The 17,122-nt window shown below is 40.0% G+C and overlaps 1 protein-coding gene across 4 annotated transcripts in view; it reads right to left on the bottom strand.

Moving 5' to 3' along the window:
* Positions 1 to 17,122, bottom strand: part of KCNIP1 (potassium voltage-gated channel interacting protein 1) — a 598,834-nt gene that overhangs the window by 353,464 nt on the left and 228,248 nt on the right. The gene's annotated exons all lie outside the window — the stretch shown is intronic.

The raw sequence follows: 17,122 nt of genomic DNA, 5'->3' as shown, positions 1-17,122 counted from the left end.
ATCAGATAGAATTTTTATTTCCATTCCCAGCTACCAAATATTTGTTTCTCCAGTTCCACAGAAATGCTTATACAAAAGAGGGGGATACACACACAAAAACACACTTTCTTAGAAAGAAAACAAAAAAGCTGCAAACATTCCTGAGAGATACCAACATAATTTTGATACATTATGATACATACATATTTTAAGATGTGACAAACTTCTGAATGAATGTATTTAGAAGATAAAAATCTATCTCATTATTTAAAGACACACAAACACACACACACACACACACACACCCCTTGCCAGATCCTTCAAAGACAAACCTATATTGGTGACAACTTCCTGTTTGGCTCTTGACTATACCTTATTTGAAACAGTAAACAAGACTCACCTATAGGCTATGAACTTGTTTCTCCCATAAAAGACAATGAATGTATCCTCAAGTTGGATAATTCAGTGACTGCAGGCAATAACCAATGGAAAACTCCTGTGGCATGAATGGCAAGAGATTTTCTCTAAGAATGCATCTCTTCCCAAAGCTACACAGTACCCTAAGAGAATGGTAAAAGTCATAATGAAACACAAAATCATCTTCTCTGGAGGATAAAGAAATACACACATCTCTACTTCATAAAGATGAGTATCCAGAAACAGGGGCTCTAAGACACAAATATGCAGTTAATCACCAAGCTACAAAGCAAAGAGAGGATAAAAGAAACCCCTTAGTGCTGAACTCATCTCCAGATGGATGCTGCCCATTTAATGCAGTTCTCAGTGTACAATTCATCAAGACTGTGGCTGCATCTGACCTCAATTACTATGTTCCCTTCACAAGTTATTTTTGAAACAGACTATTCTACACTTCAGATGAAGCCATGCACAAAAGGCTAATAATAATGGCTAGGATTTATATAATCCAGAAAGTATCTAAAGTGACTTTTCAAAGTCTGGGGAAAAAATTCCCAACTCTGAATGTACAAATTAAGATACTCTGAAGATTTGAATCCACTAATTTATTTGGCATAAATACCAGTTACAAGATTTACCTGTTTCCAAGATTTACCTGGAAATGCCACATACAAATTACTTGTGTGCATCAAATATGCAGAGTCCTCTGACATATTCTCAGTCATTTTCACATTATGAACAACGTCCCTCCCAGCATATGCAGTTTTTACATACTATCCAAGATTTGGAACTGATCTTCATATAACAACTAAGCATTGCTGTCTTTGAACTGCATGTAACTTTATAATCTTGATTATGAGAAAGGTCAACACCACTGAAACCCCTAAATAACCATCTTGTTCTGACAAAGTTTGGAGTCCCTCTATTTAGTCTCTCATCCTAAGCTTCTCCTGAAAGGGCCAACCAACTAGCCTGGAAGTAAATACTTCTTTCTGTGGCAGTCCGCTCAATGTGCTCTCTTGCACTGTTGATTTAGTGCAGTGGAGGTACTTGGTTGTGCAGGTGGACTGGACTGGGGGGAGGCATTCATGAGGGTCCTGGCTTAGATTGTGCAAGCTCTTGAACATTAACCTCAGGTTCAATGTCAGGATCTTGGTCCAATTCCTCAACTAGTGGTACACAGAAGCCCTGAACTTGGAAAAGTCATCCTCCTCCTACTTTGAGCTTAAGGCTGAGACCATGACAATTATCAATCCAACAAAAACTCATACCAATAACAAACTTAGTTGGTCTCTAAGGTGCTACTGGAAGGAATTTTTTTATTTTTTGTTTCAATTATCAATCCAGTTCATGAAACAGGAAGTGGATAAAGCTTACAAGCTTTCAGATAGCTTCAGTATGGCAGAAGACTTGAATTACCCAGGAAAAAAATGGGGAACTCAGCCCTGGAGCTGGCAGTGAAATGTCCTTTCACTGCCAAATCAGTCTGATCCTGACTCTGAATATAAAGCCCTATTCTGATCAACTAAATGTTCAAACTTATCGGGATGTCAGTTTCTGGAGAAACCCACAATTAAATCCTTTATATTGATTACATACATCATTCTCAGCAGCATGACCTATATAACATTATTTCAATTTGAATGTGCACTTCAGCATAAAAAGAAAGGAACCAAGAAGATTGTAGGAAGTGTCTTACCAGTATCCAGTGCTTTTTATCTAGAATAGGGGCCAGTACTCGCCATGAAGTTGGTACAGTAAGTGTCACACTTTTTAACAACAACAAAAAGAGTAGCCAGTCCTGCATACCCTTAAGTACCCCCTGAAAAAAAGACTGCCAGTACCTAAGAACCCTCCCTCTGACAGGTCCATCTAGTTGAGCATCACACAGTATCAAGTCAGATGCCTCTGGGAAACCCACACACAGGGCATGAAGGCAGTAGCCCTTTCCTACTGTTATATATTGTTATATAACTATGATATAGTTATATCCAGTCTTTCTATAAAACCTCTTAAAAATCTATAACAAGAGTAAAAATACACAAAGTATAGTAAAGCAACAAGAAAAACAAACTTCAATGAAAATAGCCTAAAAATTAAAGTCTAAATCTCTTAAAAATATATCCCAAGTATGCATGCAACACAGATTTTTAGAGAGACATTATAACATTTGGAGTTGTATTTCTTAATTTCTTTTTAATAACCCCCTAGCATAGAATTCCGCTTTTCCACAGCTGCTGTTAGGGATATGTGAATCTGTCAATTTCTGCTCTGTGTCACTTTCTCATGTTTTTACCCATAATTTCTTTCATTTTTCACAGTAAACTGTGATTATTTTTTTTAAAAGAAAGCTAAAGATACATATTTCACTATCTACTTAAATCTGTATTTTCTCTTAAAACATGTACTTAAATGAGTGTTTTGATCCTGCTGAAAACTGTATTGCATGTTTAGAGATGGAGTTACCCAGTGGATTGTAAAATTCTGGTCTGCACATGAGATCATGTCATTTCATATTGGAATTTGAAAAGACTGGAATCCTCAGGTATCCCAAACTGTTGTATGATGGTTCTACATCTTCAGTGACATATTCACCTCAACCCCAGGATTTCTTTCTCGCTTAGAGAAAATGATGTCAACTCAAATAGTTCCTTTTTTTTATTTTATTTTTTTAATAATCTTTATTAAATTTTCAAAAGGTTACAAATAACAGAGCAGAAAAAAGAAATAGAGAGATAAGAAAAAAGTAGGAAATCCAAAAGAGAAAAAAAAGGAAAAATAGAAAAAGAAGAAGAACAACAAAAGATAGCGAAGAAAATTTCCACCTTTTAACACTCATTTTCAGTAACTTCTTTTCAGAACTTCCCCACGTCTCCCCTTATTGTTTTCCAACTCCAATTATTTATCCAAGCAAGTTTTCCCCTTAATATCCTGAAACATAGTTTATTAAAATCGCTTAACCCTAATTTAATTAAAATAATTTTTATAGTAAAATTATATTTTAGTTCATTATTATACCTTAGCATTCTATTAAAATATATACCTTAACCCTATATATAGAGGAAGAAAAAACAAAAATGTAAGCGTAAAACTAAAAAAGATACCTTTCCTAAAGCTGCCACTATTTCCCCTCCACGAATTCCCCATTCTTATAACAATAAAAAGCCTATAATATTTATACTGCAGAAGCACAAAAGAAAAAAAAAAGAAAAAATACAGGCCCCCTTCGGACTGTTAAATCCCACGCTTCTCTCCCCGGTTTCAATCCTTAACCAAAATACATTTAGTCCATCTTTTTAGCCTGGTGATCTTACGTCCGAGGCACGCAAATCTCTCACAGTCCCTTTCAGCCGATTTCTTCGAAAGTCTCTCGTACTTAACTCCCAGGATCGAAAAAGTATTTTCTCAATGCTGACCATGATTCTTCCAACAAGACCTACTTGTTTAAAGATGGTGCTCCAACGCTGTTTCATAAATCTATATGTCCCAAATAGTCCAACTTTAACCTTGGTCAATTTGAGTTTCTTCTTAGCAGATCTCCGTCTCTCTTTTCTCTTCTGTGATGTCTCAGCCTTCCCTTCTTTCAGCTCCTCTTGCTTGGCAGATGTCTTTTCCTCCTCAATCTTTGGTTCTTTTTCTTGTCCAGCTGCCTGTGTTTTGAACAACGAGTCCCTTTCCAATTCAGTTGGTATATTTTCAGATAACTTCGGGTTTGAAGGGCTCGTAGACAAAACAAGGCCTTTCTCATTCATCTCTAACCACTTTCCCACGAGAGAAGTCAGCTTCTCCAAGCCAGCACGTATTTCCTGTATTCCCTTTTTTAGTTCCATTCTTGTAATGTCCAAGAATCCCCTCTAGAGGGATTCTGGTTACTTAGTGTTCTTTTCCCTTCCGATCCAAAAGTCAAATTTGTTTGTAACAATCTTTCTTTGTTTTCAATATTTTGTAGCAATTTAATCGGTTAGAGTTTCAGTTTTCAATTTTTCCAGCTTTGACAGCTAGTTTGACAGCTGTCAAAGGTTCCTGTATATCCCCAGCAGGCTCTTAACACGGGTTGCTCCCGGGCTCGAGAAAAATGGTAGTTAATTTCAAACAAAGTAAACTCTAGTCCTCCAGCACATTAGCTTAGTCGTTTTAAATCCGTGGAATTAGTATCCGTATCCAAATTCTTCCCGCAACTTTAGTTAACAGTCCTTGCTTTGCACTGTTTACAATAGGGGGGAGACGGACTTCCTTATTTTTCGGCTCCCCCGCTCGTGCCAAATCCAAGACCAAAAATATTGTAATCCAATTTTCCAATTACTCACGGGTTGTTGTAGCTTTTAAGTCCAAATTTAGTAGGAAGAAGTCAGCGCTGACCGAAGAATGGCATGCGGCTTCGCTCGGCAGGGGAAGCGGAGGACTCACAGCACCACGCCACTCCCTGGCACCCGATCCGTAGCCTTTAAAAAGGCTCTTTCACGAGTCAGGAGGGCGCTTACGGTGCCCGCCGAGTCACCATGTCCACGGGCTCCGTGCCCGTGGTTTTTAAGGGTCCCCGTGTCGCCGGCACGGCAAGACCCAGCCCCCTGCTAAGCCGATTCCCTCTGGAGCTCGGAGGGAATCCGCCATTAGCCAGTCGCACCAACCCGGAAGTCCAACTCAAATAGTTCCTCTAGTCACCATGGGCCCTAGCAACTGGCCATCCAGAATCTATGTGACTAATCCAGGGATAGCCAGCATGGTGTTACCCAAATATTACAAACTGCAAATCTCATTATCCCTAGCAATTGTCAATGATGATACAACATCTGGATGACACCATGTTGGCTACCTGTGGACTAATCAAATCAACCATCCTCTTCACTAGTTATACATTAGCAAAATGTCCTACCCTTGCAGGAAAACACAGAGATATAGGAGGAAATGAGTTGAATTGCAACTTTGGAAAAGAGGAATTCTGGTGCTTTCTCCTTCTCCGAAGCAATCTCAGTGGGAGGAGAAATTTACTCAGACACATGATTTCCTTTGGCAGGGCTGCTACTGAGTTCAAAACATTTTCCAACAACCATTTGTGGGGCAAGGATAATAAGCTACCCCTTTCCCTCTGAAGCAATTGCAGGAGGGAAGACAAAAAATGAGTCCTAGTGACAGTCCAGTCCTTGATTTACATCCCCTGCAATGGCTGTCTGCAGAGTGAAGGAAGGCTGAACCTTCTCTTCCCCTCCAGAGCATTCACAAGGGCAAGAGATTATCCCTCACAAATGCCATGGTGTAGATACACATGTCCTGATAGAATACTCCCTCATGCTGAATTTGAAAGAGGAATGCACACCGATATATAAAATTAAGGCCAGACAGCAACCGAACTCATTCTGCAGCAACTGGAGTAAGCAGCAGGCATGGTGTTCTTGTTGCTAAGCATTATGCTCTTTTCTGGCATCCAGTATTCCTTGATTTACTTGCTTTCTTTTGCAACAAGGGCTTTATTTCAAGTACACTTCCTGCTCTCATAAATAAATTGCTAGCTGCCCAAATGTAATGAAGAGCTGGAAGAAAGCATTTTGTGCCATTAAAAAAGAAAAGAAAAGAAGAAAAGAAGGCTGGTATTTTCATCCATCCAAAAGGACAGCCTAGCTCATTGGAACATCTGCCTGCACTATTTCCGTTGAGACACAGTCTATCCTTTATCCAATAAAGTGCACTGTCAGCAGCCAGTACCATCACATCTTAATTTTGTGGTTTGCTCTCAGATTCTTCCTCACGCTGTTAGCTGACACCCTATTACCTTTATGCTTACCAGCATGGCAATTTACAAGAGTCTTCGGCAAGATCTTTCAGGCCTCCTCCACACCCTGGCTCCACTTTATACTAGTTATCCAAAGGACACCAACGCAGAGAAACTGAGAAGAGACTTTTTTGCAGGAGTCCCCATGGCAATGCTATCGATTGAAGAAGTGCGATTTTTCTCCCCTCTATGAAATATAACAATGTCTCGACAGCACAGCTCAGAGAAATCACCCATTATAGGCAGCTGCACAAGAAAAAGCTGAGTAGGTCAGGTAATGAGGGATAATGATAGGTAGTAAGTTCAGAGTCTAGGCAAGCGAGTAGCCCAAGTAATGTTCTTAAAGATTTTTTTTTTTTTTTAAAGACATTCGCTACACACCAAGAAAATTGACTAGGCAGCAGAATACACAAAAGAGGGGGAAACTTTATTGTATTATTATTTTCACTCTGCATCCTAAAAAGTACTGTACGTTACAGAACCTTACAATGTACCAAGTACTCAAACAAGACTTACTAAATCATGTACAAATACAATGCATGACCATCCTGATAGATTGACATTTCCCCTGAACAGTTAAATGGGAGTGTTTTTATGTTCAGTTAGTTATTAGGGGCACTGAAAATGAACTTTCCCTCCCTCTCACACAGGATCATGCTCAACCCTCTTCCCTTTTGTGATGTTTCCCTCCCCACCCTCACAATTTTATTTTTTAAAGATGTGCAGGGGTGATTTGAGCAAAAATTGGGGGAGTCATGAGGATAAGAAATGGATATTGAAACTGTGGGTCTTTATATTGGGTGATATCCCAACATCAGCTGACATAAATCCAGCCCCCAAACAGCTAGAAGTTCAGTTCTTAATTTGTATGATTTTAATTTGTTCGATTTGCATCATACTGCAGAATATGCTACGGCTTTTTAAATGAGTCAGGTGTGTGACTACTCAAACAAAGCTTGTCTCAGAGATAGAAAAGATTCATGCTTTCACCTTTTCTCCTTAGAAATAATTTTTATGCAAGTATAATTTATAAATGAATTAAAAAAGAGATGTAAGCATGTAAAAGCTCCAGGAATGCTGAAGCATGGAACAATCATAAGCTAAGCTTGGTAAATAAACCATGTTCGGGGGGGGGGCTGTTACCAATGAGCAGCACAGTCGCTAGTTTACCTAAATTGTGTTTTTGCTTCGACATGCGAGTTATTTATTAGCAAATCCTCCTTTCTTCATGCTCTAGTCTGTTATTTAAAATGTAGATTTTATTTAAGAGCTGGGGAATCCTGTAAGTTCAGAATCACAGTGCATGTATAGAAGTTCATAGAAGTTCACTGGTGAGGATAAATTACATGACAATTTCAAGAAATCTTTCAGGCACTTGGGAATTGGCTGTTGCTGGCTAACCAATGTAACAAAAAATGTGTCAGTGCTCTGAAATGAGAAAATTAATACCTTTTTCTAGCTTATGTTTTCAGTGAACTTTTCCATTTAGTCTCCTTAAAGAGGCAGCACAATATATGTCGTCCAGTTTTATACAACATGAGGCTGAACATGCAGCAGCTTCCTACCATACAGACAGTGTCCATTTTGTTCATGGCATGGAGCACACACAGGGGGAGTTCTGTTGTGTAAGCAGATGTTCTGCTCACACAGCTGAATACCACCCTCGTTCGCTAGTCTGCAGTCATAAGCATCCTGATATGGCAGGAAGTCTCTGTGAAATTAGTGGGAGTTTCTTCAGTTCTCTGGAGCAAACATGGAAAGAAACAGCCTGTCACTGCAGTAAAATAGTGATAGCAACCTCAAGGGTCTTAATCAAAATAACAATTACATTGTCTGTATTCAGGGCTGTTAAAGAACACATACTACTTACTGCCGTCTACTGCAAGGACTGTTTTTCAGGTTCTCCTAATGTTTAAGCTCCACTCCTAGGCTCACTTCGTAACATGTCGTGGAGGGAATTAAAAGTCATTTTCACAGATACACTTCCTCACAACCTTCTGTGGATAACTTCCAATTTGAAAAAGAAAAAACCCTTTTCCTGGATACTGCAAGGCAAGAGGATATCAGCAAACCCAAGCTACAAGGCAAAAGGATATCAGCTTAGCTGAAAGATATGAGCAAACCTCTATTCCCTTTCAAGTTTGACATTATTCAGTGGAGCTAAGTAAGGCCCTAGCTGAGACAAATCTTTATGTGAAGGATTCAGCCTTTCTAACATCAGGCAATCACATTTGGGGATTAAAATGTCCCCAGGGTTTCTCTATTTCCATCTAAGTCAGCAGTTGAGCAGAGATCTGCGCATTTTAGTCCCCTATATATAACCTATTACTACACATTCATTACATCAAGGATGTGCCAGGTGATGTACCAAACAAGAATATTCCATGGCGCCTCCCACAGGGCTTATAATCTACACACATTTAAAGGTCAAGAAGGCGATTTGAGTCTACAGAAGCCAATTCAGAATACCAATAGCCTCTACTGCAGGCATAGGCTGAAGCAAGAACCATATAAAAACATCAGGTTTGATAGGGTTGCCATATGTCCAGGAATGGGCCATTTCTATTTTTTAAAAAAATACATATATAAGGAAAAACCCAAAACGAATGGTTTTTCTGCAAGATGTTCCAAAAAAAAACCTCAACAACTTTTCAATTTTGGGAATAAGGCAACCCTAGAGCAAATTCACTGCAGATGCATCACCACGTTATATTATACTATAGTGTATAATAGAATCACATTTCCTTCCTCAACCACACACCTATGAGCATATTTGCAGATAGTGCACATGGTCATTAAAAGGAATGGGGAGGTGTCTGTAAAAACCTCTCACATCCTCCTCTAGTGCCACTCCACAGCTTAATCAAGGACTCATATTGCTTTACCAACTGGAAGAGGTGGACAGATCCCCCAGTCCCTTTAATGATCTTAAGCACTATCTGCATGAATGTGTATGCATGTGGTGATCTGGATCAAACTCATTATATCAATTGAATTTAGCAATTAGGTCAATGGTAGAGGAAAGATCTAGTGTAGGGGTAGCCCTTATGGTACCCTCCAGACTCTATTAGACTGCCACTCCCATCAGTCCCAGCCAGCATGGCCAACTGTCAGAGATGATGGGAGTTTCAGTCCAGCAACATCTGAAGGGGGCTACATTGGTTTCCCTTGTCTTCTTACTTTCCTACCTTCCTTTTTTAATTTTATTTTTTAAATTCATTTTCAATTACAGTCCAATAGCCTCATTATAACAATATCAATTTATAATAAAATTATGAATGCCAATCATTCAAATTCTGAATTATATAATTTAGTTAAAGTGGGGGCTGCCTCTATTAAGGCAGAGCAGAACCGGAAGCCTACTTTCTTATATCCCTAATGTACCAAGAAGTCCCTATAAAGTTTCTTTACTACAGTGGCTCCACAGTCATTTGACTACCAGATAGTCAAAATCATCTAAAATGGTTTAATTGCCCACAGATTTATAGTTAAGATTTTTAGTGCCAACACAGTGACAGGATTTTATATCATTATTTCCAGACTCAGCATTTCATAGGAGCTGGAGAATTGTGAATCATGAAGAAAAGCTGTTACGTTTGTATTTTGCCTATTCACACTTTACCTCATCACAGATGTCTATTGCAAGCTGTGAAATGCCCTCTTCTCAAATAGCAGTCCACATAACACTTAAGGTCTCATGCTAGATGTGCAAGTGACCAGATCTAGAATTTTAGAAAAGTCAGAATTTTAGGGTCATGGGGAGTTCTAAGTGAGCAACTTGCTGTCATAGACAAATATGTCAGTCTCTCAAATGTCTACCGTTTGCAGTCAATGGTGTCATTCAAATATAAAGAGAAGATTTTCATTTAATTTCAGCATATGCATTCATCAACATAATTAGCTCTCTTCAGTTGTTCTGACCCTCATGCAATAGGAAGGGCAGGAACAAATGTTCTAATTCTGATGTTCCTATTAGCCTTTACGAGTTGGAGGGATAGCTTCTGTAGCAGAGAGCCTTTTATACTTATATAGGCTCCACACATGAACCCAGAACTTCCAAGGTTCTAAATCACACAACAAACCCACACATGTAGAACAGACTGTCCTACAGAATTCCAGCCTCCAGCACATGGAAGACTGCGGGAGCAGTAATAGTGACATAAGCAAAGGAAAGGGACCAGTCAACTGATAATAACTGCAAGTGGGAGAATGCCTGAAGAGTGTCATTGTCTGAATATGCAGGTGAGCTTCTGGAATTGTGGTTATTCATAAGATAGGTCCTGTATTGTTGGATAACGAACATGTTTAAAAGAAGCATATCCTCAGATATGCAGATGACACAACCTTGATGGCATAAAGTGAGGAGGAATTAAATAACCTTTTAATGAGGGTGAAAGAGGAGAGAGCAAAATATGGTCTGCAGCTCAACATCAAAAAAATGAAGGACAGATCGTGGACAGATGAAGGGGACGACAGAGGATGAGATGGTTGGACAGGGTTCTTGAAGCTACCAGTATGAGTTTGACCAAACTGTGGGAGGCAGTGGAAGACAGGAGTGCCTGGCGTGCTCTGGTCCATGGGGTCACGAAGAGTCAGACACGACTAAATGACTAAATAACAACAATAAATCCTTTAGAAATTGAGGAAATTTGGCATTCCAAATGAATCAAAACAAATACCTCAGTGCATATTGCATGATAACTAACATTCAAATTACCTTAAGCAATTCCTTCACAAACCTTGTTAGTAAGCTTTTACTGATAGCTTAGGCAGAATTAGCTTATATATTTTTAAAAATCTACATAATAGCTACATAGTCATCAAGAAACTGACTTCCAGCACATGTTTAAAAACTCCAGATGTTAAATTAATGGTGCAAACAGAATTTAACTAGCAATATTCCTTTTATTTATGTAGTCTAATTTGTTTTCTTGCCGTTCCTATTTCCCCCTCCATTTTCTGAAATATATAGCTCACTGACTCAGTCTAGAAGTATCCAGCGAGGAAGCTATTCCCATAATGATGTACAAAGAATGAATCATCATTCTTTAGTCACTTCTTCCCTTTATTTGAAACCTCATTTGAATTCATGGTTATTTTTTATTTATTTAAATAATTATATTTGCGAGTTCATCACAAAGTCATGCAGTTAAATAACTGACAGTATAATGGCCCTTCTATCCCAATAGACAAAGCATACTAAAATTAAGAAAGGAAATTTTCTCCACAGCGTATTTTGCCCTAAGGCTTCCCAACGTTGTCTCCACAGGAAAAGTATGCATGGACCAAACTATGGATTTTTTACTTTAGTTTAACTCTAGCTTGTTTTTACATCTTAGCCAAACCAGGCTTACAAACTATCTCTGGGGCCAACAAACCAACATCTGAAACCATGGGTATTATAAAAAAAATTCTTCCAGTAGCACCTTTAAGACCAACTAAGTTAGTTCTTGGTATGAGCTTTCGTGTGCAAGCACACTTCTTCAGATACACTGAAACAGAAGTTGCCAGATCCTTCTATATAGTGAGAAGGTGGGGAGGGGTATTACTCAGAAGGGTAGTGGGAATTGGAGATTGGCAGATAGCTGAGATGAGCCTGCTGACGACTCTTAACGACTGTAATAGGTCTTACAGGAAAAGGCTTAGTCATGTATAATGGGATAAGAATCCAATCCATTATACATGACTAAGCCTTTTCCTGTAAGACCTATTACAGTCGTTAAGAGTCGTCAGCAGGCTCATCTCAGCTATCTGCCAATCTCCCATTCCCACCACCCTTCTGAGTAATACCCCTCCCCACCTTCTCACTATATAGAAGGATCTGGCAACTTCTGTTTCAGTGTATCTGAAGAAGTGTGCTTGCACACGAAAGCTCATACCAAGAACTAACTTAGTTGGTCTTAAAGGTGCTACTGGAAGAATTTTTTTTATTTTGACTATGGCAGACCAACACGGCTACCTATCTGTAACTGGAACCATGGGTATTATGTTCCTGATGTTATCCCACCAGAACATAAAATAGCTATTCCAAAAATGGGCTGCATCCAAGCAGTGCATCCAAGTCTCAGTGATATGGGAGAGACTGGCAGGGAGATGGGAGGTGACGAGCAGAAGGTAGAAGTCTGTGCTGTGGGAATTGACAAAGGAGCAAGGCAAACTTTGCTTTCTGAGGACTGGGCAGGGGGAACATTATAGAACTAGGCGTCGGATTGAATCATCCAGTGTGGTGTAGTGGTTAAGAGCGGTGGACTTGTAATCTGGTGAACTGGGTTCGTATCTCCGCTCCTCCACATGCAGCTGCTGGGTGACCTTGGGCTGGTCACACTTCTCTGAAGTCTCTCAGCCTCACTCACCTCACATAGTGTTTGTTGTGGGGGAGGAAGGGAAAGGAGATTGTTAGCTGCTTTGAGACTCCGTAGAGTAGTGATAAAGCGGGATATCAAATCCAAACTCTTCTTCTTCTTCTTCTTCTTGAGCTGGTAAATGGACATACTGAAAGGGATTGAAAAGATGCTGAGTAGGAAAAGGAATTTTTCACACATAGCTGCAAGTTGTGGATCTCAGCTTCTACAAACTGTAGTTTGTTATTATGTCCAAACTTGATGTCATGGCTTAATTCTAAATTGTTGCATCACTCTATCCCTGCTCCCCCACCTGGCTACAAAAATGTATGGAAAGCCTACCCCCCCCCCCAAAGAAAACGACTCACAATGCTAGGGCTCTCCTGGTCATCTCTTGCCCCACTTACTCTGCCTGGCAACAGGCTCATTTCATAGTCCACTGAGAAGTTATCCCTTTCCAGATCAGCTGCCTGGGGAAAATATTTTTAAAGGCACCATGGGTGCTTCTACCCATATCTAATAAGGGATGTATGTTCAATGTAAGCATTTGTACAATTTAACCTAATTGTCTCCCTCTCAATAGCCACTCACTTTCCACTAAAATATTTCTGCAACAATCTACTCTCCCCTTTTCTCCTTTATCAATTACAGTTTATTGAAAGTTAATCATAATTTCATACAGGAGAATCTTGCACAAAAATATAAAATTATGTATTAGCTCTTCAAACAATCTATACAAAAAAGAAAAAGGGGGTAAACCTACCTATTTACAAGAATAGTGATATAATGTGAGATACACACACACACACACACACACACACACACAAACAAACAAACAGGTCTTATTAACATTCATGTCTTAAATATCTTCTGCTATAGTACCACATAATCAATCCCCCCACCAGTTATTCCTAACTCTTTTTACTGAATTGCACCACTGGTCCTCATTTATGTAGAGCTCATTTATATACTCCTTGCTTTCTTAACATTATAGTTAGCTTGATAACTTTCAGCTGTTACCACAATTTCCTAAATAATTCTATTTTACTCGGCATGCTATCCACTTTTCAACATTTGACATTCTTGCTAGGGCAAGTTTATAGAAAAAACGTTCTTGAGATGCTGTCCAGTCAGATGTGCTGAAATGTGTATTCCACTGAACTTTGCTTTATTGAAGTGATGTTGGCAGCCATTAACAACCATTGTTATGTACTAGTACTAGCACTAGGTGTGGCAGGCAACACCGCTGAGTTTCAGAAACCTTTTAAAAACATTGTTTCTGTGAGAAGATGTCTTTTGGGGAAACTCTTCAAGCTCTGGCACAGACGTGACTTGCCTCAACTGAACTGGCCTTAGAGGCCTCAGAAATAGTACAGGTTTCCATCATCTCAGGAGGGGGTGTGGCAGTCAAAAGAAAAGCCAAAACACCTTCCTGATTCCACTGAGCTGCTTGCTCAGAATCAGTTTACACTACAATGACTTGGAAATTAACACTTGGCCTTCCATCTTCAGGCTCACCTAACTGAAACTCAACCCCTCTAGGCAGTGTTTTATTCCCCCTTACCTCACCTTCATTCACCCTTTGGGGCATTCCCATGCACACTCACTTCTCCTCTAACTCTGGCTTTCAGTCTGTTCTATTAGCGCTCACCACCAATATTACAATATGTCCTTTGGACACCACCAGCAGCACCCTCCACCATCTCCTGTGGGGCCCCCTAGACCTGCCCATCTTCTCAGCTGTGCTTTCTGCAATTAGGACTCAGATGGAGCAAGCAGCACCCCTCCCCCAAGTCTCTCTCCCTCAGGATGAAGAATCAAGCTGCAGCAATCAGAAACAAACTTCCATCTGTCCCCTGACCCCTCTTCACAGGAAGATAGCAAGATCCATTATATAAGAAGCTATATCGCCCACTGCCGGGAGAATAAAAAACACTATAGTGCTATTTTCGCAAATTGGCATACCAGGCAGAGATCATACATACATAGCTAAATGTGAACTGCAACAGTGTAACAAGAATACAATCAAAAGACAAACGTGTTTCTTTGCCTCGTTCCTTAGTTCTTGCTGACACTCAGACCCACTCATACAAGTTTTTATATACAGTAGTACCTTGGTTTACGAACTTAATCTGTTCCTGAAGTCCGTTCTTAAACCAAAGCGTTCTTAAACCAAGGCGTGCTTTCTCATAGCAGCGGGGGACTCAATTTACAAATGGAACACACTCAACAGGAAGCGGAACATGTTCTGCTTCCAAGGCAAAGTTCACAAACCAAAACACCTACTTCCGGGTTTGCAGCGTTCTTAATCCAAGTTGTTCATAAACTAAGCTGTTCTTAAACCAAGGTACCACTGTACGCTGATATATGGGTTGATGTAGCCACGTCCTCATCTTTGCCTTTTGGCACCTACCCTCTTTCTACCCTAAGTTAGAAAGCTATTACTAGCACGTTTTTGTTTTGTTTTCCCAATCTCTCATGCTCAACCGCGAAGCTGTAGTACTGAAGAAAAAGTGTATCTTTACTCAAAGAGTGGCCAGAATGTGAAAGGAATTATGTTGAGGAGCTTTGAGAGGAAAGGATTAACCCTTCATACGGAGTGTTTAGGAACAGGGGTAAGAAGGGAAGATTTAGGGAGGGGTAGCCATCTCAATGTTGTGGTACTCAAGGTCTCTTCAGCCCCAGCTAGCATGGCCAGTGGTCAAGGATGACAGGAGATGTTGTAGACCAGCAATGTATGGAGGACCACAGGTTCCCCACCCCTTCCTTCAGACTTTTTGTTGTTTGCTGCACGCTGAGAGTGGTTGAAAATTTGAGGAGGAATGTTCATGTTCTCCATCCCATTTTTGCACTTGGACAATAGTAAGAGAATTGGTGATGTGGTGGTGTTTTGCCAGTGCTTTGGCACTGCAAAGGATTTTGGTATTGCAGTAAGTTACTCACCCAGGAGTTTGAGAGAACAAACAACCACCATTAGATAAAAATAACTGTGGTTTATTTGAACATCTGTGGGCCAGTTCCTGGCATGTTTAACAAACTATGGTGAAAACAAAGCTTGGTATGGCCAAGTGAAGCCAAGTGCATTGATTTGCCTTTGCAATGCAAATTTAATATTTTTAGTAGAGAGGGGGCCAAAAATAGAGGTAGAATGATAATGTAGAAAATGGAAATCTAGATAAGAAAGATGATCTTGTGAAAGTAAGTTTGCTTTTGGGGGCGGGGTGGAGAAACAGATGGTACTGAAAACAGTAATTAATATAAACAGAAAAAATGACATTCTGCAACCATTCAGCTTTTGTAGATGAACTCCATTATACTCATATTCCTATTACTTAATTTAAAAATGGAGTAGGCAAAGATTCCATCCTGGATAAAAATTGATCTTGCATTTTTATAAATGGCATAAACTGAGATGCTTCAGTGGTTTTGTTCCTTTGGCAAGCCTTCCTGACAGTTAGAAAAGACCCAAAGTCTCTCGCCAGCCATCTAACAAGTGTGGAGAGCTTGAAAAGACAAGATCTTGCCTCACTTGCACCGAGGCCTGGATAAAAGCAGAATAATCCTGCTGTCTCTTTCTAATCTCCAGTGTGGTGTAGTGGTTAAGAGCGGTAGTCTCCTAATCTGGGGAACCGGGTTCGCGTCTCCGCTCCTCCACATGCAGCTGCTGGGTGACCTTGGGCCAGTCACACTTCTTTGAAGTCTCTCAGCCCCACTCACCTCACAGAGTGTTTGTTGTGGGGGAGGAAGGGAAAGGAGAATGTTAGCCGCTTTGAGACTCCTGAAGGGGAGTGAAAGGCGGGATATCAAATCCAAACTCTTCTTCTTCTTCTTCTTGTGTGAGGAGTAGACAGTCATAGGTCTCTACAGTTTCTCTTCAGGAGGCAAGAGATGCTCACACCTGGCAAGCTAATGGCTGCCTGGAGATACCTTTCTTTGAAATCAGATTTTTTTGGGGGGGATTCCTGAAGTTGGGGGTACTTCCATTTCCAGTGTCTTCTATCAAATTTATTTACTTCTTTAAAATCATTCCACTCCATATAGTAACTTCAAGTGCTCAAGGAACGTCACACACATTATTGCAGTAATCTTTACACAAACATTATAGCACAATTCTATCATATAGTCATCGCTCCACATCAAACCCCTATCGCTCAAAACTGAAGTGTCTCTATGACAACACCTCCCATCAGAGAAGCTTTAAATTTTTCTGGTAGCTAGAAAGGGCAGCCTTTGCTCTCAGATGAAGGCTAAAGGTATTTGGAGATACCATGTGAATAATAGATTCACATAGATGCCTGGATCATCCACTGGCTTATGGACTTCGGCCTTTCAGAATCTTCTGCAGCCATGCTCAAAAACAACAAAGCTTATAGTATAGTGACATGATCAGTAACTCCTGCCCTAAGCAACAAGCAGCTCTGGGAAAACAGAATTGGCACAGATGACATAGGCAAAAGAAATAATAGAAAGGGTAAGGCTAGATAAGAATAAACTGTACAGTTGGAAGGAACACCAAGGATCATCTAGTCCAACCCCCTGCGATGCAGAAATCACAACTTTAGGGATCTCTTCAAAAGATGAATCTGGAAATACCCCAGAATAAATATATTTGAGCTAT

The sequence above is a fragment of the Podarcis pityusensis genome (assembly GCF_964106645.2).
Source record: "Podarcis pityusensis genome assembly, chromosome: 2".
In the NCBI taxonomy this organism is placed as follows: domain Eukaryota; kingdom Metazoa; phylum Chordata; class Lepidosauria; order Squamata; family Lacertidae; genus Podarcis; species Podarcis pityusensis.
This window is presented reverse-complemented; position numbering and strand designations above follow the sequence as displayed.